Raw genomic sequence first — 18,502 nt, 5'->3', positions numbered from 1 at the left:
GGCTGTGAGAACTGGAAGGCAAACTGAGATAAGTTTTTTTTAAGGCCACACCTTCTTGCTGTGGCAGTCCATAGAAATCATGCTAATCTTTATTGTTATTATGGCAATTCTTTATGGATAAAGTGTATTCTTTGGCAGCTGTAGGGTCATTGAATATTGAGTTGGTTTACTTCTCTCAAATGAGGTCAGACTAATTTATGCAGACAGCTGGAAAAGAGTTGGGGGAGGGGGTTGCCAAGCATGGAGGGAAGGGCTTGAGTGAATACCAAACTATAGGCAGAATGATCTTAAGCAGAGGGGGTGGGGAAAGCAGTGCATTCTGAGAACTTCTATTGGGAGAGTAGAGAATAGGTGCTGTGGTAGGAGAGAGCTGAATCAATTCGTAGTGCACATCGAGGTGAGGTGAAATAGATCCATCATCATCCCCAGCAAGCAGTAGTTAGAAAGACTGAACGATGAGTGTTTATGTACTTTGGACAGCACTAGCAGTTCAGAATGTATGCACTATAGATCTGTTCTTAAATTTCTGAAGATTCAGCAAGTGGTTAATTAGACAAATCTGTGATTTCTGGAGTTAGAAAGAAGTAAAGAAAAAAACAGACAAGCTCACAATTAAAGTGAGAACAGAATTAATACTTCAGTATACAAACTGGATAAACTGCATAATTCAAAAAAGATCCACCGGCTATATGCTCTGGACAAAAAAAAGAAATAGCAACAGGGAGAGAAACAGTCTGAAAGACGAATAATGCAAAAAAAACAAAAGCAGACAGGTCAGGTGACTATTTTCTTTGCTTGACTGAGCTGGAATAAAAGTAGGATTAGAAAATAAAGCGACTGCTGAAAGTAAGTGGTACAAACCCCTTTTCTCTTGTAAGAAAGGATCAAAAACAAGAAGTTCAGGAGAACATTAGTTATTATTATTATTACTTTCTTACAGCATTTTATTTCTCTTCTGAGTGAGAATGCTCTTGTAAAGTCTGAACATTTTTTTCTGCCTTTATGGATATTGTTCAGTGTGTACTTATCCTGCCTATGCATTTGTGCAAGTACTGAACTGATTAACTTAACCTAAACTGGAATTGTAAAAAGAAACTCAGCTGGAGAAGAGTGGGGCTGGGAACCGACAGGTTTCCATGGTAACAGTAATGCCAAGCAGAGCCACCCAGAGTAACAGCTGCTTCCCACACACGATTCCACTAGAAGTCTGAAAAGACAAAAAAAAAAGGATCTTTGGGGGCATAAAACTGGGGTGAGTGCAAACCAGAGGAGTGAGGTTAAATAACATGAAGCAGTCTAAGACCATTGGTAGTGGAACAGTTTGGTCTCTATTCTGAAAGGGCAAACAACAGAAGCTCTGAATAAAAGTGTTGCTGCTGTCGCCTCTGGAACAAGGTAAGTTTACAGTTTGCAACATTCCTTTCTGGGAAGAATCTGCCATTATTTGTTTTCATCTTTACTGCTCCTCTGTTTACACTTCCCCTAGGATTCATTAACATGTACATTAAGTGTACACTGTTCTGAGTGAACAGACAAGACAAATAACTCCCACCTTCTTCCTCCTAATTTTCATTTTCCTACTGATTTTCTTGCAGCTTTAAATGCTGAGAGGGATTCATAAAGGTTACCACAAAGTGTACACTACATGTACACTTAGTATAATCTTTCTGAGTGACTAGAAAGCACAAAAAATCTGGTAGAGATGTTCTTGAATACAGATTGTGTACAGAGTGTAGGCGCTATTAATGTATATATGAAACGAGAACGTCCCTATTTTGATTTGTATTTATTTATTTAATTTAGTTATTTAAAATTCATTTACCAGATGCAGAAGGAGAACAACAACAGAGGATGGACAGGAATATAAGGAGACAGTAACATGTAAATCTTTTTTAACTGCCATGTTCAGTTTTTACTCAGAGCCTTAGATCCCATGTGTGTATCCCAATAGTCGAGTTTGGCCAGAATATTTTCACTTAGAAGAGTTGAAACGATTCTACTAAATTCAGTATTGGTACAGGTTACAATGTGCATGTAAGTAGGAACTACATACCCTTCTATCCATCCATATGATTAAGTGCATTTTAATACAGTGGATACTGAGCTAGATTCAGTTTTATTTTTATTAGTTAACTTTGTAAACTCATTAGGCAGAAGTGTTTTTTTTTTCTGGGTCATCACTGGAGCGCTGCCTAGTTAAATGACTTGCTGAGTAACACATTAGATAAATGGAGTGAGGGAGGGAATCAAACCCAGGACTATAAGATGAAAGGAGTTAGTAAATCAAAACTCTTAATTGCCTCAGTACCAGAAATTGCATATCATTGTTGCAGCTCTTCATGGATTTTGTAAAGACAGTGCGCTATACTAAAAATCAAAATGTTTACAGTAGTTATGGTGCATTTGTGTAGTAGTGTTTATGTATTTATTTGTATGTTTTCATGTTTTCCTTCTATGGGTTTTAGTATGAAAAGGTATAATATAAATGCACTGTTTTCAAGTGCAAGCAGAGGTACAGAGATGGTAAACAATATGTTTGGGGCTCAGAAATTCACAATATTCTGGAAAAAACAGTTGATTCTAAAACAAGATGTACCATTTCAAAGCATGTCATTTTTATATTCGTAAAACGTACTGTCCCAACACAAAGGGGATGCCGGACCATTAGTTATGATAAGATGCGAAAGCTATTTTTGTGAAAGGCCAATGCTATAGTAGTCGACAAATAATCATGGACATCCTGGGCATGCCTATATGGTCAGGAAAGTTGAACTCAACTTCAAAATTTCACTGACAATACATAACAGTGGGTGCTTTATCTTCTAAGCAGCTGTCATGATACATAGTATACTGGTTGTTTATTAACATGTTTACGATATATTTACTTAAAGTCACTTTAAAGTAAAAGTGAAGTAGTTTAAAGTAAAGTTGGACCATTTCACAATTATTTTGATGGCATTTCTGCATGTGTACCTGCTTTTATTTATGGAAAATACAAGAAATTAATGTTAATTAACAAAAAAAAAGATGATATCTTAACAAAAGAAAAAAACACTATTCTAATTTGGTGTTGTCTATAGTAAATGGGTGTACAGTACTGTGAAACATTGGAAACAATTTTATGTTGCGAAAAAAGCATTCTAGAAAGCTACATGAACTTTTTTTTTAAATGGATTTTATAGCAGTAGTTGGAATTACTTTATAGTATGTTTGGGAATTATAAAAAGAGCTTCTGTGTACCATTAGAATGACCTGGGGTAAAAATGTTTTTGGGTAATGGAACAGTAATGCTTCTAGCTACCTGGTCACAATGCATACCAAATACAGAAAGTAAGAGAGAGACATCACATGATACAATACAAGTGACCATTCAGGTTCCTCTATGACAAAGGTTGTTTTGAATATTCATTATTTTTAACTTTATTAACTGGGATATGAGACTCAAGTGCACAAATGATTAATAACATACTATATGGAAGCAAAACAGTCACAACTAATTGGAGTAGGAATGAGGCAAGTTGTGAAAGGGAAATTGTTTGAATGGAAAACAAAAATAAAAAAAAAATGTTTAACATCAGGATCAAGGCACACAGGGTCAGGTTATAAATTTGCATAAGAACAAGATACTTAATTTAAGACGAGAGATAAACATAACAAATGTAAATGGGTTTGAACTATAACTTTTAAAATTGAAATAAACAAGCTAAAAAGACAAATTAAACATAGTGTGAGACAAGATCAAGAAAAAAAATAAGAAAATAAAATATTGAGCATAAGAAGAAATCATTTTATAGACACATAATAGGAGTAAAAATTTTATGGCAAATCCAACGGATTATAGATACATTTAAAAAAGCAGTTTGGCTCCACAAAGTGGGTGATAAATTATCCTAGTAACATCCAGGAAACTTCAGATACTGAAATTAAATTTAATTATACTGAAAAAAAACTGTGCAAATTGCACCCAAATAAAGCATAGGGAGGAGACAGTTAGTAATGATGACCTGTGAACACTTCAGCATGAACTTACAATACCATTATATCTGTAGTTCACTAGGGCATTTAATTTTGGGGGAGTACACAAAACTGGAGACATGCACTTGTTAAACCAATCCTTAGAGTACAAGGGATAGGACATACTCAGAGTAATACAGACCATAACATTACTCCTTGAAATAATGGAGAAGGTTATTTTGGATAAATTGTTGTCAGAAATGGGAAGAATGGTACTTGAAACCATATATCAGCATGCATATACTGAAAATAGATATATAACCACCGGTAGCAAGATGTTTTATAACAATATGTATAAATGAAAAATTGTGCTGTGATATAACATATACAGAACTACAGCTTTGAGTATATTGAAATGCAGGTTGGGGAGAGGTCAAGGAAGAAAAAGAAAAACAAAAAAATAAGGAAAGTGGCTGACACTTAAACTTGCCTCATTATTAGCCTTTTTTTGTCATCCATTTTGGTAGCTGGTATATGTACATTTTGATGGATTGTTGACTTTATTGGACACTTTTGGTCGTCTTGTAATCTAAAGGTGTTTTGGTATATTTTTTAATGATTGATGAGGTATTTTCTTTGCTTATTTGTGTTGCTTAATTTTGATTAATAAACATTGTCTAATACTCATACTCAAAGCTTTGATCAATAAATTAGAATAATAAGGTATTGATGTATAAGATGGATAGCTGCATGTCTTGTAAATAGGATACTGCAAGCGTTATAAAGCAATTGGACAGTTGAAATTTTAGGATATAGTAAGGGTGACCCACTGATCTCTGTCCTAGACCCATACTTGTTTAGGTTGTATCTTTCTGATTGTTTTCATCTGAGGTGTTCTGTAGTCCTTATGCAGATGACTTGGAAATAGTTAAGCAAATTACACGTGTTACAGATAGGGCATGTCTGCAATAGAACTTGACTAACCAACTGCTTAATGATAACTTTATAACTATAGATTGTATAAAAAAGATTTATAAAGTCTAAGAAATCAGAAATGATGAGTCATTGTAAGTTACATTAGACCCAAACTAGAGTATGGAATAACAATATGAAAATGTTATAAGAAAACAAGCACGAGTAAACTGGAAAAAGTACAAAGGAAACACACCAAGGGTATGCATGGATGTAAAAATTTAAGTTATTATGAAAGACTAAAATATCTGAATTTGTACAGCATTTCATATAGATACTGAAGAAGAAACCTTATTCAGGTATACAGGGCATATAGAGACAACTAACGGAGAATGCCTGGGGTTATCGATAAGTTGCAGAGAATCATCAAACAACATACGTAAAAGATTCTACAGGAATGAGAAATGTACTAATTGGTTCACTGAGAGAGCAGCTGAAGCATGGAACAGAATATACTGCATTTTTGAGAACTTGGACACATGTGGAAATGGCTGTTTTTATATACTGGCAGGCCGTGACTGCACTGTTGCCCAAGCCTGAAACATTTGTATGTATGTATCAAGTAATAGAAGTGCTATTTGTAAGGGGGGCCTAACTAAGTTCTTTAAAGTTCCAGGGAAATGTATTTGTTTATTTGAAATTTGGTAGCTGTATATGTGAACGGGTCAACTGACTCTTTTCAGCCATGATCTGAGCTCCAAAGGAGCAAAGCACATAATGCAACAAAAGAGAATTGATAACAAACATGCAAATGTAAGTATACATAAAGGGGTATCAAGAAACATCAATAGTCAAAATATTTCAAGTGATGTTGAAATATGTACAGTGTTTACAGAGTAGTCTTCCTATCAGCATGATGCCAGTATCTCCTATTACAGTAATTCAACAAGCCTTCAGCAACTTATACAGTGATACAGAAACAGTTACAAGTAGTTTCTTCTAGTCGATGTTACTTCAAGTACCCCTGAAGCCATCCAATGTTGTTTGAGAATAGAATGCATTTCTCTGGCTTGTTGATTTCATGCTCAACAAAAAGGAAGTAGTGTTTAACACTGATGAGCAGGTCACAGTTCGTTCATGCATGAAACTGCAGGCTATTGTGCAGACCTTGAACTCTGATTTACATAACACATTTGAATTCATAAAGATTATTGCAGGGTGTATGGTGTGCACACTTCAAGGTAATCTTTCTGACATCAGAGACAGCCCTAAGATGGTGATTTTCCACAGAGATATGGAGCACAGCATTGGGCTGTCACCATGGCTGTGCTATGTGCTAATGAGGCACTCCATGTGCTAATTAGTCATGCGGTTTCCCCCAGGAACTGCCCCCATGATGACATCTACTTGGCCCCAGGAACTGCCTCCATGAAGGCACTTACTTGGAATCACTCGGCCATGTAGATTAGCATAGCTGCTCCTTGCATGTCATAGCAGTGAATATGGCCAAAAGGGAGTGTTCATCCATTGCAGTAGAGGTACGGTAGGGTTGGTGGGTATGTGCGTATGTATATGTGAGTGACTGCAAGTCTGAATGCTTGGGCTTGTCTTCCCGGGAGGTAGTGTGTGTGTGTGTGTGTGTGTGTGTGTGTGTGTGTGTGTGTGTGTGTGTGTGTGTGTGTGTGTGTGTGTGTGTGTGTGTGTGTGTGTCTGTGTGGGTAGAGGTGGCTGTCATAGTTCCACACACTCATAGACTAATGAGCACAGCCTGGTACATTGGGTAGTGGGAGCACTAGACACCAGGGACATCTGTTTTCTACACTGGCAGCTGCCTGCATGGTTATCCCAGTGGTATTAAAAGCAGAACATGCATAGCTTTAATTCACCAATAGTATGATCTGTGGCATCCTGACTGATTTGTATGGAAACTCCTCATTTCCTTGTGCTCAACAGACCCAGACTGTATCAGTATGCATTGGTGGGCCATTAATAAACTATATGGCATTTGCCTGCATAGTTCCATCTGAAATTGCATTAGTATGAATTACTGTGCACAGATTCACATGCTTGATAAGACTAGAAGTTCATTAAGGAAGATAGATTTAGGATTCTTTTCAAAATCCTCCTGCTCTTTCTCCCAAGTACACTCTACCATCATAAGTCAATTTTTGTCATCACATCCTCTAATAACACCATCATACAACCAGAACCTCACACTAAGCTTCTAAGTGCCATCATTGATGATGAACTCGAATTCAGCCTACATATACTGCTTTGTATTAAAAAAAACACACCAGACACTAAGCCGGCTTTATTGCAACAGAAAATTTCTAACTGCCAATGCTAGACTCTCCCTGGCACAGGCACTTCTCCTCCCCTCCCTTCTTTATGCTGCCCCTGTCCTAATTAACATTCAGCCCACTACCCTGTCCAAACTACAACAAACATAAAACAAAATAGCAAGAGTTATCACTAACTCCCCTTACAACTCTCACTATTGCCTTGAACTCAACTCCCTCCAATGGCTCAAACTCCCCCAACTACTCCCCTTATCACAATTTCAAATTATACATTCTGTACTATACAAACCTTCTTCCTGCCCGGGTCTCTCCTCCCTGGTATCCACCTACACCCCCCTGGAGGACCCACCGCACCTCAAACCAGCAGCTGCTTGAGATCTACAAACCTAAGAAAACTGTTGGTAAATTTCTCTATAAATGTTCCGTATCTCAAGCTTGGAATAAACTTCCTTTTAACATGCACTCCATTACCCACCCATCACACTTAAAGAGCTCAAACTCTATATGCTTAATAACAAAACTTGCCCCTGTCAGGACCCGGGTTCCTATCGCGTGACCGAAAATTGTAAATGGCGAACGTGTTTTGAGCGAACCCGATTGGTTGAAATGTCGAAATGTCACGCTCGTAACACAGAAATTGCCGAAGGGAATATTTTCCCTTTACTTCAATGAAGTGCGATCTTGGAGTAGGAATATTTAAGTAGTGGGGGTGTGGGGGGTGCAGCCCCCTATATGGGGGGTGCAGAGGGGCTTGCCCCCCTGCCTACAGCATTTAGGTAAGTATAGTTTTTTATTTATTTATTTTTTTTTATTATATTTTCGAAATTTCAAACATTGCTCATATGGTGTTGACCATATGGTGTTCAATGTTTGAAACTTTCGAAAATATAATATAGACCCTCAGGGCCCTACTACCTCCTCCTTTTTTATATCTCATTCCCAACATTGGTCCACTTGTATTAGTCTCAATCTTTTTCACTGTGTAACCTACTGGCATTTATCCAGAAATTATAATCTCTAAACAATGATATTCCATATATTGCTACTGACTTTGCTACTTATGTGCATTGCTACTTGTCTATTTTTTCTGTATATTTCTCTGTACTTGTTTCCTGTTTTTTACTTGTATTGGTAATTGTTTAATTATTGGAGTGTAAATCTGTACAATACTGTAAATATTTTTTTGTAACTGGAGCTTTTCTCCTCAGGTCTCCACTGAAAATGGGCTACTAGCCCAGCTGGACTAACCCAGTAAACATATGTCAATAAATAAATAAAAATGTTACTTTAATACAGTAAGGTTTACATATATAAATCTGTTGTAAAGGCTATGATCAGAAGTATAACATCAGCTGAAGTCTGCTAACGGAAATAGTACACCCCAGTGCAGTCAGTGGTACTGAATGCTACAGACAAAAATAAATAATTATGACTAGGGAGTTTAAAAAATAAAGTCTTACTGGGCTAAATATTATGAATGTTCTTTTTGAGGTGGATGTCTTCCACTTCTACTTTGGAGCAGTAATATTGCATCAACATAATTGTAGTGCTTAAGCAGACCTGCTTGTGTAAAATCATATATATTATTCCCTTTTTACTAGAAAATGCATCAATCCATAGGAAGCTTCAAAAAATCATTAAAATCATATTTACAATTCTGATCTGACTGACTGTTTCAAGTACACCTTACAGCTGCTTTATTGAAGTAGGATGGCATATGTTAGACTACAAACATGTATCTTATCTGGGCATATAGATGATTTGGTTGCATCTATTATTCAAATCTAGTGTATGACTCCCATATATCCCCACCCAGTGGCTCCCCACCCTATTCCAAAAGGGCTCATTTATTCCTCCTAGGAGTGAAACCTATGTCCGTTCTTTCCTATGCCAGGGTGAGAAATCTCCATTCCATTTACTTCTTGTCAGAGGTGTCTCATCCACTCATGCTCTTTGCTAGATATGAGAGTTGGCAGTTGTAAAGCAGGCAGTCTACCAAGTCATATGAGTCCTCCCTCCATGGCCTAGCCACTCCTTGTAGTGGCTGTGGCAACATTAGTGCTGCCACCTGAAAGTGTACACATGTGCAACTACATATGCAGAACTTCCCAACATCAGTGTAGCATGGAGCCCCTTTGATCCAAATGATGCCAGCTTCACCCCTTTACTCCTGTGTAGGTGTCTGATAGCACATTGAGGTTTCTCCCTTCCCTAAGATGGACAGATGTCACTCACACCCACCCTACTCTTCCAGCCTCTCATGCTGCTAAATCAACATGGGTAATGTAGGACGTAGTCAGGGCTTTATTCCTGCACAAACTGGGCCTGACTCTCTTAAATTTTAATTATTACTTGGGTTTCGTCAATAAGTTTGGTTTACTGTGGCTAATTTAAGATTTATTGATATAATCTGCAATACACCGATAACTCACCCAGATTTTATCTATGTTGTGTAGGATTACTGAATCTAACACAGGAGCCCAAGATTTCTACCAACTTGTATTACCATGAGAGTGTAGATCTCGGTTTCAGAATTAGAATAAGGAAATCTTGTTTAGAATCCATTGCTTTCTGATATTGTGTCTGCTTTGGCAGAATTTTTACTATATGCCTATGTAACATCCCACCAATGTCTTGATAGTAAACTGAAGTACCAGGGTGTTGTAAGCTTTGAAAGCCATCTGGGTGTGTGGTAGTATATGCAACATGAGTCATTCCACTTGGGAAATGAACAGCTATATATTATTTGGGTACTGGTGTAATGGAAAAAATATATGCAAAGAAATAAAAGTTTGATGTAAAACAACACCTTGTTACAAGGTGACTTTGGTACAGTAAAATTATCCAACAGCAATAAGATCATTAGTTCTTTACATTTTCACATTGAATTTTCAGTAGACTAATTATAAAACAATACTTTCAGAGAGATCTGTGCAGAGATAGTTGCCTAGTTCATGAAGTGGTGACTTCTATATGATATGCTGAAAATTTGGTGTGAAAATGTTAACAACTGCTGAAGTTATGAGTGTTGATCAAGTACACTTCAAAAATGCTGAATGGTGGATATTTTTACATGGATTCTGTTAATCTACTCCAATATTTTCTCAAAAAATTACTTATTTAAGGGATATTTGTGTGTGAGATGCAGGAAGTCGTACCCATTTATAATCTGTGAATTTTTTCTTCATCATGTACCTGTAGTATGCCTCCTTTTCAGAGACACATGCAGGGGGTCGTTAGGCCACAATGCAAAAATCTTCTGAGGGGTGCCCTTATGCTTTTAAAATGGCTGCTCAACAGCTGGCTTTTACCCAATACAGGGAACAACTGGGCATGGCTCCTGCCCCTTGTGATGAATGAATTGGCATGGCTATACCTATGCACACTTTTGGAATGTTGCACCCATCTGGTCAGATGGGTGACAGGAATGCAGGCTTAAAAATTTAGTTAAAAATAACTGAATATGTTTCAAAATGATGAAATGGTGGATGTTTAATTAATACTGAAAGACTGTCAAAGCTTCATTATTTTGTACAGCTAAGCTGAGGAGTAAGAAAGTAAGAAACTTACTGTTGTAAAATGATCTCTCGTTTTTCCATTATTCCAAAATCGCTGATGACAAATCTTCGTGCACAGTCTTGCCTACATTTTTTACTGTTCCCCTCACTGTAGTACACTGAGACTTCTCTATGATGCATGATTATTTTTGTATGACTAACAGCTTACCTTTGAATGAGTACCATTTCACTGTCACTGCCAAGATGAAAGGCACAGTAACGTGACTTTAATGGTGTGCCAGTCCATTTGCTAGACCAAGTAACTCTCACATGGCATGCATGATTATGAGCAATTTAGAAGTATGCCAGTACACCTATGCACACTTTTGGAGTGTTGGAGAAACCAGAGTATCCATCAAAACCCCATGAGGACAAAGAAAGAACATGCAGCCTCTGCACTTGTATTTTATTTTAATTATATTTTACGGCATATTCTTGTTTATCATTTTCAGATGCCCCTTCATTGTTAACAAATTAAATAAATATATAAATGCATTTGTTCTCTATAGACTGGGTACCCACAGCACATTTTAAAAGTTTTAGGATAAGTGTGCATTACTGATGAGAGAATCAGAACAAATTGGGTAGCGTCATATGTTTGCTTTACTTTTCAATATTTGTTTTGTGTTGGGTGGAAAAAGTAAATAGTGGATTGTATAGGAGGGTTTGAGTTTTCTGGCTGGGAACAGATATTTTGCTTTTTTATCAAGCAACCTTTTATTTTTATCATGCAGTAATGGGTACAATGTTCTGAGCTCATCACGTATCTCCTTGGACTGAACAGATTTCCTTCCCTACTTAGTATAGTGGGTTATGAGTGTACCAGCCTTCCTTTTTTCTCAGGCAGTAAATTATTAGTTTGCCAGGCTGATCAGCAAGAGAGAACCCAGGCTTTTAAGGCAACCTTGTGGGAAGAAATGTTATCTTCAGCGGTCTCTGCATCAGCTAACTCAACTTTTGCTAGTTAATATTCTTTCAGTTAGTCCTCATTTTTTGAGAGCATTCCTATAATTCTCATCATCTTGTGTACTCTTTCCTTAGTTTCCATATCCTCTCATCTTTTTCTACTAAATATAATGTCTTAGCTGTTATGCAAAGGCTCTTTATCCATAGCTTACATGATTCCCATGTACTTCCATGCATAGTCATTGAAGTATTTCACCTCATATATGCCTTAATAACCTCTCTTATGATCAGCATAGTTTCACGATTTTGCAAAATTAGTGAGTACATCCTCAGTGCCTTTATTTCTGATGGCTCCTTAAACTGCAAAATAAGGATTAAGCTCAATCCTTCATGATCTATGTTCACATGGTAACACATCTGCTTGGTCTTCCCACTGAACCTATTAATACGTAATCCAACCTGATGTGTAATTCAGTAGTTGGACACAGATAAGTGAAACCAGAAGTTCTCGCTCATATGTCTCATAAATTTAACACTTACATGCTTTTTTTCCCCTCAAGTAGCTGTGATTTTTCTGTGCCTTCCCTGTCATTGTTATAACCCATTAATCTCTGAGATCAACTAATCTGAAGTTTTTCAAACAACCGCAGATATGTTACAATGGTTAAATGTTCTCAATGTTGCAAAATAATTACTAAAATCACTAGTGATTCCCAGTTGGAACCATACAAAGTGCTCAACAAGTAAGACAAGGTAGTCAAACAATGTTAATCCAAAATAAAATACAAAATCCAAAAAAACAACAGTAACGGCAGTGTAAGAAGCTCTAATAATAACAAGAGACTTAGCGCTTTCAGAGTAAAAGACGTTGAACACGATCCTTCTTATATAAAACCATCCTTAATTTGGCAGCCAATCAGTTAAAGCAATACATAACATAATAAGCCACAGTCACTAAAAAAAAAAAAAAAACTAAACCAAAAAGATTATTAAGAATATTCATAACATTTGTCAATATATGTTGCTCCAATATTCAGTTAGTTAAAATTTCAAAATATCACATATATAATGTATCATAATGAAAGAAAAGAAAAAAAATTCAATTAAAATTGTAATTAATCGAATAGTCATTGCACACAATTTTAAAATTTGTATAAGAAAACAGGTGTCATTAATTCCTGCTTTTTCTGGGGCATTTAGCCTCGTTGCCATAGTATTTCCCTGTATTCCAACAGGCTGTCACTATTGCTGCCTCTATCACTGCTTTCAATTTTATCAATGACAAAGAACAAAAACCTTTTGAAAGAAGCACATCCCTTTGAGTGTCTGTATAAGACACTACTATCTTTTGTATTTTTGATATCCCTAACATGTTCACCAATACGGTCATTCAATCTCCTAACTGTTTTACCCACAAAGAAGGCCTGACGATTCATATAAGTGGTAAGGTACTTTTTTCACATTGCAGTTACATTGCCCTGAGCCCGGACGTAATTGGTGACTGTAACATAAGGACCGTCACTAATGAATTTACAAAACTAACAAGCCCCGCACTTGAACATACATGAATTAATGCAATAGTTCTATAGACATTTGAGTACTCCAACAATTTCTTCAAGTTTTAACCCCTACTATATACTAATTGGGGCGGGGGGGGTCATCCTAATATTGCCTTAATTTTGGGAGTAAAGATTGTATTCCAATACATTCTAATTAATGCCACTACATTAGAAATATCCTGATTATATTTTATCACCACTGCACCTGTTATCCCTTGTTCAAAAACAGGGGTTTGGCAATTGACTGAACCTGTAGGTTAGTGTCCTGCTGTTAATATAAGTGTAAACCTAGTCCGCCTGTTTCTTATTTTGTTTAACAAGTTGATAGGATACTTCTGATTTTAAATATTGTTACTAAATTTTCATCTCTAATGAAAATTCTTTGTTATTACTAATGATTCTGGATATCTGAACCATCTGTCCCTTTACCACACTCTTCTTCTGGGAAAAGGGGTGGCAATTGTCAAAACACAAAAAAAGAGGTGGAATATGTTTTCTTTCGAAATATATTAGACTCTAACAAGCCAGTCCTAGAATTCTTGTACAAAAGCATGTCCAAACAATCAATGGATGCATGGTCAAATTTAAAAGTGAACTTTAGAAAAGAGGATGTACTATGTAAGCAATCAAGTGAATTTTAGGATGTCACTTTTATCACCATTTCAAATGATCAAAATGTCATCAAAGAATCTAAAATAGCATACAATATATTCCTTAAAAGGGGGTTAAAACACAAATTCTTTCTCACCCAGAAAGAACTAGGTTTGCACACCTTGCCCCACTGTGACTCACATAATCACTTGGAAGAATTCTCCATCAAAATACACAAAGTTGCTGTTTAAGACCAACTCCATTAAATCCACTAAAAAACTGACTTTACTATTGGACATACTGTTATTTGTCACTTAAGGCACCCTGAAACAATTTCAAATCAGCAGTATGAGGTATGAAGGAAAATAGATGAATGATATCAGTAGTCAAAAAAATTGTATTTTCCACTGAGATTCAGTAATGTAAGGGGGTCCAACAAATGCCAAAAATCATGTAAGGTGCAAGATTAATTTTGTGTGAGGTGTTTACAATGAAAATTTATACAGGCTGCCAAAGGCTCAGTCTTTAAACCTTTGGCTGCCACATTCGGTCTCAAGGGTGGATCATACTGATGTTTATGGATTTTCAGGCTACCAAAAAGGGTGGATATAAATGGTTGCATGACATTCTAGTAGTCCAACTCAGTCTGGTCGATCAGCCCTTGACAAAAAAAATAACAGATAATCTATCTTCATATGAGCAATGTTAATTTTGTTTTTTTGATACTCTTGAATATGTGGCACAATCGCTTAAAGTCTCAGACGTCTTGCAAGAATAATACAAGTAATTCATGAAGCCCCCACCCTTATCAGGTTTCATAATTTTAATGCACCACTTAGAAATAAGCTGTTTTAAACAGAGTCTGTCATCTGGCAATAAATTATCAACATGCAAACACCCTTTCTTGAATAAATTCCTCAGTTCACCTTCACAAAGACATTCAAAGTTGGAAATGTGTGGGTGTGAAAGGGGAATGAAAGTTTTTTTTTCTTTTGAAAGGGCAGTATGTATTTAAGAGGTGTTACCAAAATATATTTTTAAATTAATGTGCCTGTTACAAAGTTTCAGACTAGTTAAAAAACAAGCAATATCAGTCTTAAATGTTGGAATAAAAGTGAAACCTTTTTCAAGTAGGGAGTAATGGCCCTAGTTCAAATAAAAATCACTAAGGTTATAAACCTTAAAGTTACTGTGCAACACTTGTTTCCCATCTGTGTTGTTTGGGCAGTCCAGGTTTATCTCAGTTTGGATTTCTTGTTGTTGCATTTGTTCCTGACCGTTCATTGCTGCATCACTGGTGTCATTATCTCCCCTTTATGACCCCATATGTGAAGGTCCTAATGGGCCAATCTCTCAGAGAATCTCAAGGGGATAATCTGAAAAATTGCTATCACTGCTGTTACTAGCACCCAATTCATCATGCTGTTTGTTCATGGGTTCAGTTAAAACCATAACCATGTCATTTGTACAGTGATTATTAAATTCTAATGATTTGTAAAAAGCTTTTGGTGTTGGATATACATTTTAACTATGTACTCAGAGTCTCTTTTATTATGATATAATACACAATTGATATGTGAAATTTTAACTAACTGAATATTGGAGCAACACATAGTGAAAAATGTTCTGAATAATAATAATAGTGTATTTTGTTTTCGTTTAGTAATTGCGGCTTATTATGTTATGTATTGCTTTAAAAGTTTTAAACAAAGTTTTGATTAGACTAATTGATTAAAATATTTGACTGGCTGTTAAATTAATGATGGGTTTATATAAGGATTGTGGTCAATGTTTTTTACTCTGAAGGAGACATATCTGTTGTCAAGGGTGTGTGTGTTTCCTTTGGCTTTTCCCAGTTAGGGGTCACCACAGCGGAACTCCGGTCCGCTAATGATTGGTAGTTGATTTTTATGTGCCGAGTTACCAGCCCTGACACACAACCTTCAATGAAGGTACGCCAATTCACACATGTCTCCACGCAGAAGACGCTCTAGCTGAAATCCGAACCGGACAGCGTCTTACTGTGAAAGCACTAAATCTCTGGTTGATATTAAAGCTTTTTACATTACCATTACTGCTGTTTCTTGGGAATTTTTATTTTATTCTGGATTACCATTGTTTGAACCATACACAGTGCTTAAAGACATTAGTATGCCTCAGGTTCTAAATATCTCACCACCACCCACCTATACTCACGATCCTTATTGTGTTCATAACTGCCCAGCTTAGACTTTTAATGAGAGACCTCCTGTTTAGCCACTATCATCAAACTACATACATGCAAATGAGTTTTGTGTTTTCTACTTTCAATTCCTGTAAGAATACACCTGCACTGTATTTTGTAAAATAGCACTGCAACTCACTGTATGTCATTTCTGAATTCATGCCTGTAAGATTTATAGTAATAGCAGGAGCTACACAGATATTTCCTTAAAGTAATGTATTGTAAGTTCACAATTATAGATGTATTTAACTAACAGAGAAAAAAATGAACATGCACGGCCCATTCCAACATTTCCTTGCTGCTAGGCAACTAAGATGGTTTAGATAAAAAAACAACTTTTAACTGCATCTTGAAAATTCAGTAGCTCAGATTTCTTTTTTTATTATTTTATTGTAATTTATAATTAAGCCACTACCAAATTATGTGAATATCATAATCTATAAAATTAAATAAGACTATTATTGATGATAAATGATTATTTACATAAAAGTACAATTATATCTAGTCTCATCTGCAACTAAAAGGAAATAAAAAACAGTTAAACAAGAGAGTACCCAAACTAAAACAGCAAACCAAGCATTGGGATAAATTGGTAGAACTGGCAAACACTAAAAAGCAAAAATATGTTTGCTGACCCCCAAAGCAGAATTTGTTAGACGCTTTCTTCCTCATTTAAAAACAGGACAACTTAATTATGCCAAATGCCAATTCTATCTTTTTTTTTTGTTAGAAAGAATACACTGAATGACAAAAAAAACATAACATACATAATTTTCAGTATCCGCTTGTTATTAAACAGATATGAGACGAGCATCATTTAACTTTCATTTACACTATTCCAGTCAGTATGCATATGTGTGTGTGTGTGTGTGTGTGTGTGTGTGTGTGTGTGTGTGTGTGTGTGTGTGTATGCCTGCCTCAGTTCTGATTTCATAATATCCATGACATAATGAGGCTTCTTCTACACACTCTTGTTATAGAGAAGGCTTTAAAGGCCTAATAAGAATTTGTCACTCAGCCCACTCATTGCTTGCCCTCCTGTGCATGACATCCAGCAAGGTCTCATGTTATTGCTGGCAGTAGCTATTTATACAAGATACCTGACCTCTGAGCCTTAAACTGAGAAGCACATAGCTCATTTCACAAAACCCATGGAATGCCTATCAGATGATAAAGGCATCCAGCCATTACAGGCATGTGCTACTGTTGAACCTGTATCTTAGACTTAAAAAAACATCTCAACCCATTATCAGCCGTGAGCCACCATTTCCTTAACATTCACTGTTTTTTTTTTTCATTTGCTTGGAAAGGGCGTATTGAATGACAACAAAAAACATAACACCCTGTTGTTTCTGAAGGCAATGATGATTTATGGGATATAAATTTCAGTTCCATGTAGACGTAGCTCTGTAACTAATGTTATGGTATGTTAATCTTGAAAATGCACATAGCTTAGTTGGGGAGAGAAATCCATGGAATTCTTTATGGAGCTGGCTTTTTTCTATTATCTATTGACCAAGTAGGTTCACTGGGAAGAAATGGCATTTGTATTATCAATGCAATTGCTCTGTCCAGTTAAATTATTCAGAGTCCAAAGTGACACTTGAGACTGTGAAAGTCAAAACCAGTATTCTGAGATAACATTAATTTGTGGCTCACAGCCTTAACCCTCTGTGTTGTATTGCCCGGAAAATACTGAACATTTTTAAATCTGCACCTTTTTGGGATTACTTTACCACATAGTATTACTCACAATGGTATATCTGCTAGAGCTTTAGATTTCAGACTCATATTTGCTGGACTTGGAAGTTTTCAGTTTCTATATTCTATCTTGGATCATAAAGCATCATGTCCTATGATGTCCAAAATATACTGTAGTCAAGAAACGCATCATTCTTTTCAGGGCATCCTCCATACCAAATCTGCTTACTGACTGCATGTCATTCCACTGTATAGTTTGCATAAAATACATATGTATAATCAATTGTTGCATTTAAACAGGAGACAGGGAAATCTTTGCAGTCAACAAAAAATAAATGCTCAACTTAAATATGACCCTATTCCTTCATACGGGGAATTCATAAAAGTACAAGTTCAGATCAAATTTTACTTGGAAATAATGGGAAATACACAACTTATCTTGACAGGAAAAAGAAATGAGCATTAGCTGTTTAGTCCAACACTGTGAGCCACACTAACATCCGTTGTAGGTAGAGAGGTGATGGCTCTTAAGAAGTTGTGGTTGGTGTGTTCCTTCTTTTACTGAATTTGACAGTTACTAACTGAAACGTAATGTCTATACATCACTATATATATTGAACATTTTCCTTTCAAACATGGAAACAGCTGTGAGTGTGAAACAGGAATGCATCTGTTTCTTGGCCCTATTGCCAGTGTACTGTCACTGGTGGGGGATGTCTGCATAGCTGGGATGAATGCAGTGGATGGTAACTGCAGATAATGAGAGGGGTGAAAATGGGGAATACATGATGCACTGTT

At 36.3% G+C, this 18,502-nt stretch overlaps 1 protein-coding gene across 3 annotated transcripts in view; it reads left to right on the top strand.

The window, feature by feature from the left end:
• Nucleotides 1-396: 396 nt before the first annotated feature.
• Nucleotides 397-18,502, top strand: part of DDR1 (discoidin domain receptor tyrosine kinase 1) — a 1,200,914-nt gene continuing 1,182,808 nt past the window's right edge. For 2 of the 3 annotated variants that reach the window (XM_044083162.1, XM_044083159.1), the window contains exon 1: nt 398-1,395. The gene's annotated coding sequence lies outside the window, so the exon portion shown is untranslated. Of the gene's footprint in view, nt 1,396-18,502 lie in introns of all 3 variants that reach the window. The other variant, XM_044083163.1, reaches the window with a different exon arrangement.

This window comes from Protopterus annectens, chromosome 9.part0 (assembly GCF_019279795.1).
Source record: "Protopterus annectens isolate FY-2018-M chromosome 9.part0, PAN1.0, whole genome shotgun sequence".
NCBI lineage: Eukaryota > Metazoa > Chordata > Ceratodontiformes > Protopteridae > Protopterus > Protopterus annectens.
Note: the sequence above shows the minus strand (reverse complement) of the source record. Positions and strands in the feature narration are given on the sequence as shown.